At 40.2% G+C, this 14132-nt stretch overlaps 1 protein-coding gene across 1 annotated transcript in view; it reads right to left on the reverse strand.

Moving 5' to 3' along the window:
* RFTN2 (raftlin family member 2) overlaps nucleotides 1-14132 on the reverse strand; it is a 97220-nt gene that overhangs the window by 81418 nt on the left and 1670 nt on the right. The window lies entirely within an intron of this gene.

Below are 14132 nucleotides of genomic sequence, written 5' to 3' on the forward strand. Positions count from 1 at the left end.
CTGTGCCTGGGCAAGTATTTATTATTTCTATGTGTTGGGAACAATTTCAAGTCCTCTCTTATTGCTATTTTAAAATATACGATATATTGTTGTTAATTAGAGTCACTTTACTCCACTGTTGAACAATATAACTTACATTTTTTATCTAATTGTATGTTTGTACCTGATAACCTACATTTCTTTATCCCCTGCTCACACCCACTCACCCTTCCCAGCCTTTGGTCATCATCATTTAACTCTCTACCTGTGTGAGATCAACTTTTTTAGCTCCCATATATGAGTGAGAACATGCCATATTTGTCTTTCTGTGCCTGGATTATTTCACTTAACGTAATATCCTCCAGCTCCATCCATGTTACTGCAAATGACGTGATTTCATTTCATTTTTTTCTTTTTTTTTTTTTGAGACATGACTCCAGCTCTGTTGCCCAGGCTGCAGTGCAGTGGTGCAATCAAGGCTCTCAGCAACCTCTGCCTCCTAGGCTCAAGTGATCCTTCCACCTCAGCTTCCAGAGTAGTCAGAATTACAGGTGCATGCTACCATGTTTTGGTAATTTTAAAATGTATATATGTATTTTTTTGTAGAGATGAGGTCTCACAATGGTGCCCAGGCTGGGATTTCATTCTTTTTTTATGGCTGAAAGTATTCCACCATGTACATATGTATTATCTTCTTTATGCATTCTTCTGTTGGTGTACACTTAGGTTGACTCCATACCTTTGCTTTTGTGAATAGTGCTCTGATAAACAGGTGAGTGCAAGCATCCCTTTGATATACTGATTTCTTTTCCTTTGGATAGATACCTAGCAGTGGAATTGCTGGATCATATAGTAGTTCTATTTTTAGTTTTTTGAGAAATCTCTACACTGTTTTCCACAGTGGTTGTACTAATTTACATTCCCACCAACAGTGTATAAGAGTTGCCTTTTGTCTACCTCCTCATCTCCACAGGATCTCTTTTTGTCTGTAGTAACAGCCATTCTAACTAGGGTAAGATAACATCTCATTGTGGTTTTTCATTTGCATTTCCCTGGTGATTAGTGATATTCAACATTCTTTCATATACCAGTTGGCCATTTGTATGTCTTCTCTTGAGAATTGTCTATTCGTGTCATTTGCCCACTTTTCAACGTGATTTTTAAAAATTGTTGAGGTGTTTGAGTTCCTTGTGTATATTCTGGATATTAGTCCCTTGTTGGATGAATAGTTTGCAAATATTTTCTCTTATTCTGTAAGTTTTCTCTTCATTCTGCTGATTGCTTCGTTTGCTGTGAAGCTTTTCAGTTTAATATAATTCTATTTGTCTATTTTTATTTTAGGTGTCTGTGCTTTTGACGTCTTAGCCATAAAATCTTCCCTAGGCCAATGTCCTGAAGTGTTTTTCCTATGTTTTTCTCTAGTAGTTTTATAGTTTTGGGTCTTATGTTTAAGTCTTTAGTCCATTTGGAGTTGATTTTGTAGTGGTGACAGATAGATAGTGGTTCGGTTTCACTCTTCTGCATATGGATATCCATTTATTGAAGAGGGTGCCCTTTCCCCAGAGTATGCTCTTGACGCTTTTGTTGAAAATCAGTTGGCAGTAAACATGCGAATTTATTTCTGGGTTCTGTATTCTGTTCCATTGGTCAATACCAATACCATACTGTTTGGTTACTATAGCCTTGTAATATATTTTGAAGTAAGGTAGTGTGATGCTTCCAGCTTTGTTCTTTTTTTCCTAATTTTTTTTTGGTTATTCTGGCTCTTTTGTGGTTCCATAAAAATTTTAGTATTTTTTTTCTATTTCTGTGAAAATGACATTGGTATTTTGATAGGGGTTGAATTGAATATGTAGATTGCCTTGGGCAGTATTTTAACAGAATTAATTCTTCCAATCCATGAGCAGGAGATGTCTTCATTTGTTTGGTGTCCTCTTCAATTTCTTTCTTTAAAATTTTTTAATAAAAATTTAAAATTTTCCTAGAGATGAGTTCTCACTATGTTGCCTAGGCTGGTCTCAAACTCCTTGAGTCAAGCGATCCTCCCACGACCTCCTAAAGTGCTGGGATTGCAGGCGTGAACCAGTGCACCTGGCCGCCTTCAATTTCTTTCCTTAGTGTTTTGTAGTTTTCTTGTAGTTGTGGGTTTGTCATATATGGCGTTGATTATTTTGTGGTATGTTCCTTCTATGCCTAGTTTGTTGAGAGTTTTGGTCAAGAAGGGATGTTGAATTTTTTTAAATGTTTTTTCTGCATCTATTGAGATGATCATATGTTTTTTAGCCTTCATTCTGTTGATGTGATGTGTCATGTTTATTGATTTGCGTATGTTAAACCATGTTTGCATCACTGGTATAAATTCCATTTGATCATGGTATATTATCTTTTTGATGTGCTATTGAGTTTGGTTTGCTAGTATTTTGTTGAGCATTTTTGCATTTATATTCATCAGGGATATTGGCCTGTAGTTTTCTTTTTTTATTGTGTTGGCCTTATAGAATGAATTAGGGAGAATTCTCTCCAATTTCTTGAAATGGCTTAAGGAGGGTTGCTATTAGATCATCTTTGTATGTTTGGTAGAATGTGGTAGTGAATCTGTCCAGTTTTGAGGTGGTGTATCTGTCCAGTTTCTTTGTTGGGACACTTTCCATTACTGATTTAATCTTGCTATTCATTACTGATCTGTTCAGGTTTTCCATTTCTTCCTGATGCAATTTTGGTAGGTTGCATGTGTGCAGGAATTTATCTATTTTTCTCTAGGTTTTACAGTTTGTTAGTGTATAGTTGTAATAGTCTGTAATGATCTTTTGTATTTCTGTGGTATCAGTTATAATGACTCCTTTTTCATCTCTAATTTTGGTCTTTTCTTGGTTAGTCTAGCTAGCAGTGTATTAATTTTGTTTATCTTTTTGAAGAATCTGCTTTTTGTTTTATTGATCCTTTGTATTGTTTTTGTCTGTATTTTGTTTAGTTCTACTCTTTCTTATTTTTTTCCTTTTACTAATTTTGGGTTTGGTTTGTTTTGCTTTTCTAGTTCTTTCAGGTACATTATTAGACTGTTTATTTGAAATCTTTCTACTTTTTTGATGTAGGCATTTATTGCTATATACTACTCTCTTAGTATTGCTTTTGTTGTATCCCACAGTTTTTGATATGTTATATTTTCATCTTCATTAATATCAAGACATTTTAAAATTTCCTTCTTCATTTCTTCATTGATCCAATAGTTATTCAGTAGTATGCTGTTTAATTTTTATCTATTTGTATAGTTTACGAAGTTCCTCTTGGTATTGATTTCTAGTTTTATTCCATTGTGGTCTGAGAAGATACTTGATATGATTCCATTTTTTAAAAAATTGTGTCTGGGTATGGTGGCTCATGACTGTAATACCACCATTTTGGGAGGCTGAGGTGGGCAGATTGCTTGAGGTTAGGAGTTCAAGACCAGCCTGGGTAACATGGCAAAACCCAGTCTCTACAAAAAATACAAAAATCAACCAGATGTGGTGGTGTGTGCCTGTAGTCCCAGTTACTCAGGAGGCTCAGGTGGAAGGATTGCTTGAGCCCAGGAAGTTGATGCTGCAGTGATTCATGATTGCGCCACTGCACTCCAGCCTGGGAGACAAAGGGAGACCCCCATCTCAAAGAAAAAAAAAGTTGGCTAGGTGCAGTGGCTTATGCCTGTACTCCTGGCAATTTGGGAGGCTGAGGCAGGAGGATTGCTTGTCTCAGGTGTTTGAGACCAGCCTGGGCAACAGAGTGAGACCCCTAGCTCTACAAAACTTACAAAAATTACAAAAAAAAAAAAAAATTAGCTAGGTGTGGTGGTACATGGTTGTGGTCCCAGCTACTTGGGAGGCTGAGGTGGGAGGATCACTTGAGCCTGGGAGGTCAAGGTTGCAGCAATCCATGATTGTGCCACTGCACTCCAGCCTGGGCAACAGAGAGAGAATTTATCTCAAAAATTTTTTTTGTTGAGACTCATTTTCTGGCCTAATATATGATTTATTCTAGAGAATGTTCCATGTGCTAATAAGAATGTGTAATCTGAAGTTGCTAAATAAATGCTCTGTAAATGTCTGTTAGGTTCATGTGATCTAATGTCCGTTTTAAATCCAGTGTTTCATTGGGTACTCATGGACCCAAAGATGGCAACAATAGACACTGGGACTACTAGAGAGAGGGAATGGGGCAGAGTTCGAAAAATTAACTATTGCGCACTACGCTCACTACCTGGGTGACAGGATCGGTTGAACCCCAAACCTCAGCATCATGCAATATACCCATGTAACAAACCTGCACATGTACCTCCTGAATCTAAAATAAAAATTGACATTATTTAAAAAAGTTAATAATCAGGAAAATGGTGGTAGGGGGGAGCAGTGAAGAGATATGAGGGAACCCTCTATGCTCTCTGCTCAATTTTTATGTAAAACTAAAACTGCTCAAAATTAAAATCTATTGGTTTATAATAAATAAGTCCAATGTTTCTTTGTTATTTACTGTATGGATGATCTGTCTAATGCTGAAAGTGGGTTGAAGTACTCCACTAATCTCGCATTGAAGTCCATCTCTCTCTTTAGATCTAGCAATATTTGCTTTATGAATCTGGGTGCTCCAGTGTTGGGTGCATATATGTTTAGAATTGTTATATCCTCTTGCTGGATTTATTCCTTTATCATTCATTATGTGCCTTGTCTTCTTTTTTTTTTTTTTAACTGTTTTTGACTTACTGTTTTGACTCTTTTAGCTGATATAGGTATAGCTATATCTATTTACTTCTGGTTTCCATTTACATGGAATATCATTTTCTATCCCTTTACTTTCAGTCTATATGTGTCTCTATAGGTAAAGTGCATTTCTTATAGGCAAGACGTAATTGGATCATGTTTTAAAATCCATTCAGCCAGTCTATATCTTTTAAGTGGAGAATTTAATCTACTTACATTCAAAGTTATTACTGAAATGTGAGTTTTTGTTCCTATCATATTGCTGTTTTCTGTATGTTCTTTGTTCCTTTATTTTGCTCTTCCTGTTTATCATTGTAGCTTGGTGGTTTTTTGCAGTGGTGCCATTTGAGTCCTTTCTCTTCCTCATTTGTGTGTTTACTTTACCAGTGAGTTTTATACTTTTGTATACTTTTCATGATGGTAAATGTTGTCCTTTCACTTTCCAGGTTTAGAACTCCCTTGAACATTTCTTGTAAGGCTGTACTAGTGGTTGTGAATTCTCTCAGCTGTTGCTTGTCTGGGAAAGACTTTATTTCTCCTTTTTTTATTTTTTATTCGAGATGGAGTCTCACTTTGTCACCCAGGCTGGAGTGCAGTGGTGCAATCTCGGCTCACTGCAACCTCTGCCTTCCAGCTTCAAGCATTTCTCTTGCCTCAGCCTCCTGAGTAGTGGGGACTACAGGTGCCTGCCACCACGCCCAGCTAAGTTTTGTATTTTTAGTAGAAACAGGGCTTCACCATGTTGGCCAGGCTGGTCTTGAACTCCTAAACTTAAGTGCCTCAGCCTCCCAAAGTGTTGGGACTACAGGCATGAGCCACTGCGCCCAGCCCTATTTCTCAATTTATGAAGGCGAATTTTGCTGGATGTAGTATCCTTGGCTGGCAGTTTTTTTCTTTGAGCACTTTGAACATGTCATTCCATTCTCTCCTGGCCTGTAAAGTTTGTGCTGAGAAATCTGCTGTTAGTCTGATAGGGGTTCTTTTATAGGTGACTAGATACTTTTCTCTTGCTGTTTTTAGAATTCTCTCTTTGTCTTTAGCATTAGACAGTTTGACTATAATGTGCTGTGGAGAAGATCTTTTTGCATTGTATGTGTTTGGGGATCTCAGAGTCTCCTGTACCTGAATGTCTAAATCTTGGGAAGTTTTCATCTATTATTTCATTAAATAGGTCTTCTAACCCTTTCATTCTTGTTTTGCCTTCTGGGATTCCAATAATTTGAGTATTTGGTAACTTTATGGTGTTCCATATGTCATGAAGACTTTGTTCATCCTTTCAAATTCTTTTTTTTTCTTTACTTTTGTCTAACTGGATTATTTCAGAAGACTTGTCTTTGAGTTCTGAGATTCTTTCTACTGTTTGATTTAGTCTATTGTTGAAGCTCTTGAATGTATTTTATATTTAATTCAAGGAATTCTTCAGTTCCAGAATTCCTGTTTGGTTCATTTTTATTTTTATTTTTTGAGACAAGGTCTTACTTGTCCAGGCTACCAGGCTGGAGTGCAGTGGTACTCGGCTCACTGCTTCCTGGGTTCAAGTGACTCTCCTTTCTCAGCCTGCTGAGTAGCTGGGAATACAGGCATGTGCCACCATGCCCAGCTAATTTTATTTTATTTTTTCCAGTAGAGACGAGGTTTCACCATGTTGGCCAGGCTGGTCTCAAACTCCTGACCTCAAGTGATCTGCCTGCCTCAGCTTCCCAAAGTGCTGGGATTACAGGCATGAGCCACTGTGCCTGGCTGGGTTTATTTTTATATCTATCTCTCTGGTAAACTTGTCATTCATGTCCTGAATTGCTTTTCTGATTTATTTGTATTATTTTTCAGAATTCTCTTGTATTTCACTGAGCTTCTTTAGAGTTAATAATTTGAATTCTTTCTGGAATTTCATGAATTTCTTTTTGTTTATGATCTGTTGCCTGAGGATTATTGCATTTCTGTGGAGGTGTCACATTTCCTTGTACTTTCATGTGTCCTGCATTCATATGTTGATATCTATGCATGTGGTGTAACAGCCACTTCTTCCAGTTTTTTGAATTTTCTTTTGTGGAAAAGGTTTTTCCTGAGGATGTATCTATGGTGTTGGTTGGGTAGGATGCTTTGGCTTTGATTCTAGGTGTATGGAATAGTGTAGTCTCTGTATGATTTATTTGGCTGTAAACAACATCAGTTGTAGCTGTGATTTCCATGGAGGCTTAGGGTGTGGTTATTAGTGGATGCTGTGGTGAGGTTTTGTTGGGGACTGGGATGTCAGGTAGGCCAGTCTTTGGGCCCCAGTGGTGGCAGCAGAGGGTTGAGCATGCCTGTCTTTGGGACCCAGTGAGGCACATGTTGGCAGTGGTGTTAGCAGGTCCAGGTGGGCCAATTCTTGGACTTCCAGGAAGCTTAATTTTGCCAGTAGTGGTAGCAGTGGGTTGGGAGGGTGGGAGGGTTCTTGGCCCCCTGGAGAGCCAGGGTGGCATGGGTGATTGCAGTGACAGTGATGGGGCAACCTTTGGGTTGCAAGCAGTGCAACCTGGTGTTGGCAGTGTCTATGGTGGGCTGAGTAGGCCAGTCCCTAGACCTGCAGGTGGGTGCATGCAGATAGGTGCCAGCTATGGTGGCAGCAGCCAGATGGGTAGATTTCTGGAAGGAGTGTTCAGGTGCCAGTGGTGGTGAACTTAGCTGAACAATCCCCTGACCTTTGGGCTGTGTGCTCTGGCATGTTGAGGGAAGTGAAGCTAGGCTAGAGGGGCTGTCCTCAGTCCTCCGATAGCATGTGCAGGCACCAGTCATGGTAAGCAGGAGTGGGATGATCCCCAGGCCACCAGTGGAATGCTCAGGTTGGGGGCAGCAGTGGCCATGCTGCTGTCCTGTCACTGGGGTGGGAGGTGCTGCCTTCAGTGGTGGCAGCCTGGACAGGTGGGGAACACATGTGATGCTTGTGCCTTGGCCTCTGCCGTGATAGCCTATGCCTTGGTAGCACTTCAGCTCTGGGCATGGTAGCCTGTGGTCATTGATGCCTCAGCCCAGACGCATGTACCTGCACCTGGATTGTACCTCAGGCCTGGCTGCAGTAGCCTGCATGCAGTTGCTTGTGCCTCAGTCACAGGGCAATAGTCCGCATATCTCTTGTGGCTCAGCCCTAGCATCACTGAGATCTACGACAGTACTCAGTCTATTGGGGGTGGGGCTCTAAAATGGTGCCTTGCTGTAGCTGCCTAAGTCTCGGGGGGTGTTTGGGACCCAGTATGCCCTTCCTCCCTGGGACAGTCCTGTGGCACAATCTCTTGGCAGCTCCCTGTTAGTTTCAGGGCCTCAAGGGTTGAGGAGCTCTCCCATGGTTAGAATTGCAGGGGTCCACAGTGGGAAGGTGAAGTACTGAGGGTCTCTCCCTTAACCTTTCCTCATACTGGGAAGTCTCTCTCAGCCCTCAGCTGATCCCAACCGAACAAGTTGCCTCACTTCCTTCTCCTTCCTTGTTTTAGGTATTTCTTGTCACTTTCTGTGGAATTCCAGTTTTTTCTCTTGGATGATCTACTCAATGTGTGACTATCTACTCACTGTTTTGGTTCTTCCTAACTGCAATTTTAAAATACAATACAACTCTATTGAGCTATGTAGTTCATTATTATAGGCAGATATAGGAAGGACCAAATTATGACCAAACTCCTGAAGTCTTATGTTTACTGCTATCTCCTTAATATGCTACATTCCTACCATTCTGTTTTATTTTCAGTTTCCAGACAGACCACGGAGTTTTCTGTCCCTTCTGAGTATTTGTACATTTTGTCTTTCAGCCATATTTGCCTTATCCCTACTCACTTCCTATTCAGTCTTTTCTTTTTTTCAACTTTTTTTTGGGGTTGGGGTGAGTGGAAATGTAACATACAAAAGAAAAAGACACAAAACATGCTTAAGACTACCAACACTAGGGCAGCAGTCCCCAACCTTTTTGGCACCACGGACTGGTTTCATTGAAAGCAGTTTTCCTATGGATGGAGGCAGGGAGTGGATGGTTTCAGTATGAAATTGTTCCATTTCAGATCATCAGGCATTAGATTCTCATAAGAAGTGTGCAACCTAGATCCCTTGCACACGCAGTTCACAATACATGCTCCTATGAGAATCTAATGCCGTTGCTAATCAGGCGGTAATGCTCGCTGGCCTGCTGCTCACCTCTGGCTGTGTGGCCCTGTTCCTGACAGGCCACAGACCAGTACTAGTCTGCAGCCTGGGGGTTGGGGACCCCTGCACTAGGGTAACCACTATTCATTCAAAAATTAGAAAATAGCCAGCACTTCAGAAGCCTTTACGCTTTCCAATCACAATGCTCCCATCCTCTCTGCAATACCTTGATTTTCATGATAATGACTTTTTTGCCTTTCTTCTTAGTTTACTTCCCAGAATGCAGCCCTAAACACTATACTTCCGTTTGAGCCATATAAAGGGAATCATATAGCATGGACTTATGTGTCTATCTTCACACAATATCATGCTTGTGGAATTCATCTTGTGTAATTGGAGTTCCTCTGTTTTCACTGCAGTGTGGTAAGAATTGGCGAACTGTGGCCTGTGGTCTGTTTTGTTATATGTTGTCTACGGCTGCTTTCGCGCTACAACAGCAGAGTTGAATAGTTATGTCGGAGACCTCATATTTACCATCCAACCCTTTACAGAGTATTTGCTGATTTCTGCAGTATTGTGTGAGTACACCACAATTTATTTTTTCCATTCTTTTGTTTTTTGGAGTTCTGGGTTGTTTACACTTTTGAGTTATTACAAACAACACTTCTGTGAACATTCTTGTAGTGCCTCATGGTGCACATGTACACTCATTTCTGTTGGGTATATCTTTAGCTAAGTAGATAATGCCACACATTTTTTTTCCTAAATGATTCTAACAATTTACCAACACTGGTGTTTGAGACCAGTCTGCGCAACATAGCAAGACCGACCTCCATCTCTACAAAAAATTAAAAAATAAGCCAGGCAAGGTGGCACATGTGTAGTCTCAGCTACTCCAGCAGCTGAGGCAGGAGGATTGCTTGAGCTTGGGAAGTCATGTTTATAGTGAGCTGTGACTGAGTCACTGCACTTCCACCTGGATGACAGAGTGAGATCCTGTCTCAAAAAAAAAAAATCTATTTCAATTCCTTCCTGAAATTTTCAGTCAGCTGTGCATCCATAACTGCCTCAACTAAGATCTTCCACTGGCACCTCAAATGCAACATGACTGCAATGAAATTGCTCTTTGACTACAGACAGACTCCCTTTGGGGTGCCCCTCCGTCTGTAAGAGGACTCATTATTTCCATAGTCACTCAGGCTCGAAACTGGGAAGTCATCCTGGATTCCTCATTCTTTCCATCCCTTCATATCCAGCCAGTCACAGGCCAAGTTCCTCCTTCATAACATCTGTTATATCTACCCCTTGTATCCTATCCCTATTACTGACCTTCACCCACAGGTCTTCTTCATCATTGGCCTTGACTTCTTGCCTCCATCCCTTCTCACTGCAATTCCACATGAATCTTCTTAAAACACTTTTCTGCCCCTATCAACTACTTGTTCAAACAGCCTTTACTGCCATTTATCTTCCACAGAATTAGGTCTTAACTCCCTAGCTAAGCCAGAACCTTCCCATATCCCATTAGTTTAGAATCTTACTTTTTGCTTCCTCTCTAGAAAACCTCCTTTAGCTCATTGCTCTGTTCACTAGCCCTTGAACTTACTCCCACCTCTGAATCTTTTTCTGTTTAAGCCACTTTCTTCAAGGGTCAATTAAAGTCCTAACTCTAGTTCCAACTGATCCTATTCAAAATTGATTTCTCCTTTGTCTGATACTTGTTGTAGCACACTATTTCCTCCACATGTACCTTGTATTATAATTTTTTGTTCATTCACTCATTCGACAAAGAATATTGATCATCACTCATATTCCAAACTTCGTGCTGGACACAGGGTGTATAAAGATGTAGATGATATAATTCCTAACCTTGATGAGTTCATGATCTTGTCCAGTTTGACCAAGTTGAATACAAAATATTCGAGGGCTGAAACTGTCTTACTCTTTTTTATATTTCCAATGCTAATCAGCATTTGCCACAGAGTACATGTATAATATATATCTATTCCTGTTAATGGTGATGATGAAAGGCAAATATAGGCCGGGCGCGGTGGCTCAAGCCTGTAATCCCAGCACTTTGGGAGGCCGAGACGGGCGGATCACAAGATCAGGAGATCGAGACCATCCTGGCTAACACAGTGAAACCCCGTCTCTACTAAAAATACAAAAAAACTTAGCCGGGCGAGGTGGCAGGCGCCTGTAGTCCCAGCTACTCGGGAGGCTGAGGCAGGAGAATGGCGTGAACCCGGGAGGCGGAGCTTGCAGTGAGCTGAGATCCGGCCACTGCACTCCAGCCTGGGTGACAGAGCGAGACTCCGCCTCAAAAAAAAAAAAAAAAAAAAAAAAAAAAAAAAAGAAAGGCAAATATAATTTCTTGTTCTTTTTTTTTTTTTTTTTTTTTTTTTTTGAGACGGAGTCTCGCTCTGTCGCCCAGGCTGGAGTGCAGTGGCCGGATCTCAGCTCACTGCAAGCTCCGCCTCCTGGGTTCACGCCATTCTCCTGCCTCAGCCTCCCGAGTAGCTGGGACTACAGGCGCCCGCCACCTCGCCCGGCTAGTTTTTTTTGTAGTTTTAGTAGAGACGGGGTTTCACTGTGTTCACCAGGATGGTCTCGATCTCCTGACCTCGTGATCCACCCGTCTCGGCCTCCCAAAGTGCTGGGATTACAGGCTTGAGCCACCGCGCCCGGCCTTCTTGTTCTAATAATAATGAAGCAAGCTAGAGGCTAGCAAAATTTCACTCATATTTTATGTAATTCTAGCAGAAATTCAGATAAGGAAGCTACCATCCAATTTTCTGTTGGGTTTTAGTATTGTAGAACCTCTTTTTACTCACAAAGCTATAAATGCTCTAAAAATTCTTAAGGCTGTTATTATTCAGGTTGTTTCCTGGAATTGTACAAGGAGGTAAATTAACCCTTTTGGATCACTTGTAGAGTTATTTTAACTTTTTGTTAAGAAACCCTATAACACACTCATATACATACATCATATACTTTCATAAACACATATAGATAGATATACTATAAGAAATCTCTAGATGACTTCAAATTCTCACTAATAAGCAGGAATAATGAATTGTTACTTTATCGTAATACAGTGAAAGAAGTCATTACTATACAATAATCCAGAAAACATATCACAAACATTTTACTGAAGGCTCATTAGTGCAATTGGTAGACTTGGCATAAAGTTCCAGAAAAATTCGGCCTACTTGGATGAGACTTTAAATTTCTTGAAAGAAGGGGCTATGTGTTTTATTTCTTTCATAGTACCTAAGATACTCAGCATGGCAACGCAATCAGGAACTACTCCAAAAACATTTGTCTAGTTGCAGTTGCACAAACTAATAATTTTATGGCCAGAATAAGAAAAATGTGTATGAACCTTTGCAAAGAACATATAAGTAACCAATACTTGATGATTACATATCAGAGGGGAAATGTAGGAATTATTTTAATGACCTCAATAGGTTGGTCAAAAAGCATCCTGCAGGAGCTGGGTTTAAGGAGGAATGTGGAGACAGAGGGTATTCTCAGAGGAAGCATCGTAACAGTTAACTTTTATCAAGTGCTTACTAAGTGCCAGATACCTTTCCAAGTAGATCATCTAATGTTAGTTCCTTTGATCCTTAAAACAACTCTGTGATGTCAGCACCATGAGAACACCCATTTTATAGATGAGGAAACTGACGTAGAGCAACGTTTAAAATTTGCCACAGTTTTCAGCCTAGATTAGGACCCCAAAACCATGACTCCAGAGCTTTGTATGCTTCAAGTCTACACTATGATTTCTCCTATAGAGATGCAAATAATGATTCAAAGGCCAAAAAGAAAAAGTGTGGGGAAGGGAGAGGAAGAGAGACAGAGACAGAGAGATAAGGAGAGAATGGGAGGTGTAAGTTGTTTTGTTTTCTGGGTGGAGCTTTGAAAGTGATATATAATTGAATGGAAAATAAGTAAGTTGTTCAAGAAAGTTAGAACCACCATAATGCAGGACAAGGCACTGTGAATTTTCAGAGGGTCTCCTCCTCCTGCCCCCATTGGATCTACTTTCTGTGCCATGGCCTCTATTTGGAAAAAACAGAGGAAAATAACATAAGAGACAGGCTCATCATGAGCACACACGGCCGTCACCAGGCCGTTTTATTTCCTGAAAGGTTGCTCATTCCATGGTAGCCTCTGACAGGCAGGAGGTGCCACTATTCAGGACTCCTCCCGGCAACCCCAGGACAGAATTACCAGTGCCAAACAGAAGGCTGGCATGTTTTAACCCACCCATGACCCGCTCCTATATACACTGGAGTGGCAGCCGGAGGTCAGAGACAACAGAAGAGCAGCAGGGAAACTATGACCTGGAAGGTGGTTTGTGGAGCTGGGCTGATGCTGAGTCCTGGCTTCTGAAGCAAAGGCAATGGGGAAGACAGAAACAAAGAAAAACTAAAACTAAAACATGTGGAAAAATGGGAGAGCAATGGGGCACCAGGAGACTAGGCGCCTGTACCAAATAGGAACCAGGTGCAGCTTTAAAGTATGTGCCTGCTTTATGTGTTAACATTTGCACAGTCTGCCCGTACTTAAACTTTTACAGTGTAATACTCTGTTATCTCTTCTAAGCACCTAGAGTGGAAGGTAGAAATTATACTCCTTTCACAGAGAGAAGGGCTTCTGAGAATAACAAAACCCAAATGACTTTTGAATAAAGCTGCAGATCTTTCTGATTCAAGGATGACTGCATTTATACAAATTTGTTTGAGATGTTAACATTGTTGCAAGGAAATGAATCAGAAAAACTTTTCAAGTTACTTTAAACCCTATGATCCTAGGATGGATTGTGCAGAGAATCCTAAAGTACAGATCAAAATGGTTCTGACCTAAATTCATGAATAGACAGTGTTTCAAGATTAAGGAAAGTATGTATCTGTCTCCTATGGATTTACAGAAACTAGTCCTAAAAAAAAATTGACAAGGAAAATCAGTGGTGTGAACATAGCACCATATTACAAATATTTTCTCAAATGAAGGTTTTTGAAAAAGTGTAGAAAAAATTCAAACGGTTGTTTGGATACTTCTCTGATAATCGTCATTATCTTAATCCATTTTTAACATTCATAATTAAAAAGAAAATTAAGAAATTAAGAATATTAATTTTTTTCCTTTGGCAGCCTTAGCTTTAAACAAAAATAGGATGTGAACATATTAAAAGTCTATGTACAGATTTTGTGTATGTCCCTGGAAGGGAGTCTGTTTGCTGGCCAGCTTAATTTTTGACAAAGAAAAATGGGCTGCTCTTGCTTCTTGCACAAAGATGCACTGTTT

Source organism: Macaca fascicularis, chromosome 12 (assembly GCF_037993035.2).
Source record: "Macaca fascicularis isolate 582-1 chromosome 12, T2T-MFA8v1.1".
Taxonomy (NCBI): Eukaryota; Metazoa; Chordata; class Mammalia; order Primates; family Cercopithecidae; genus Macaca; species Macaca fascicularis.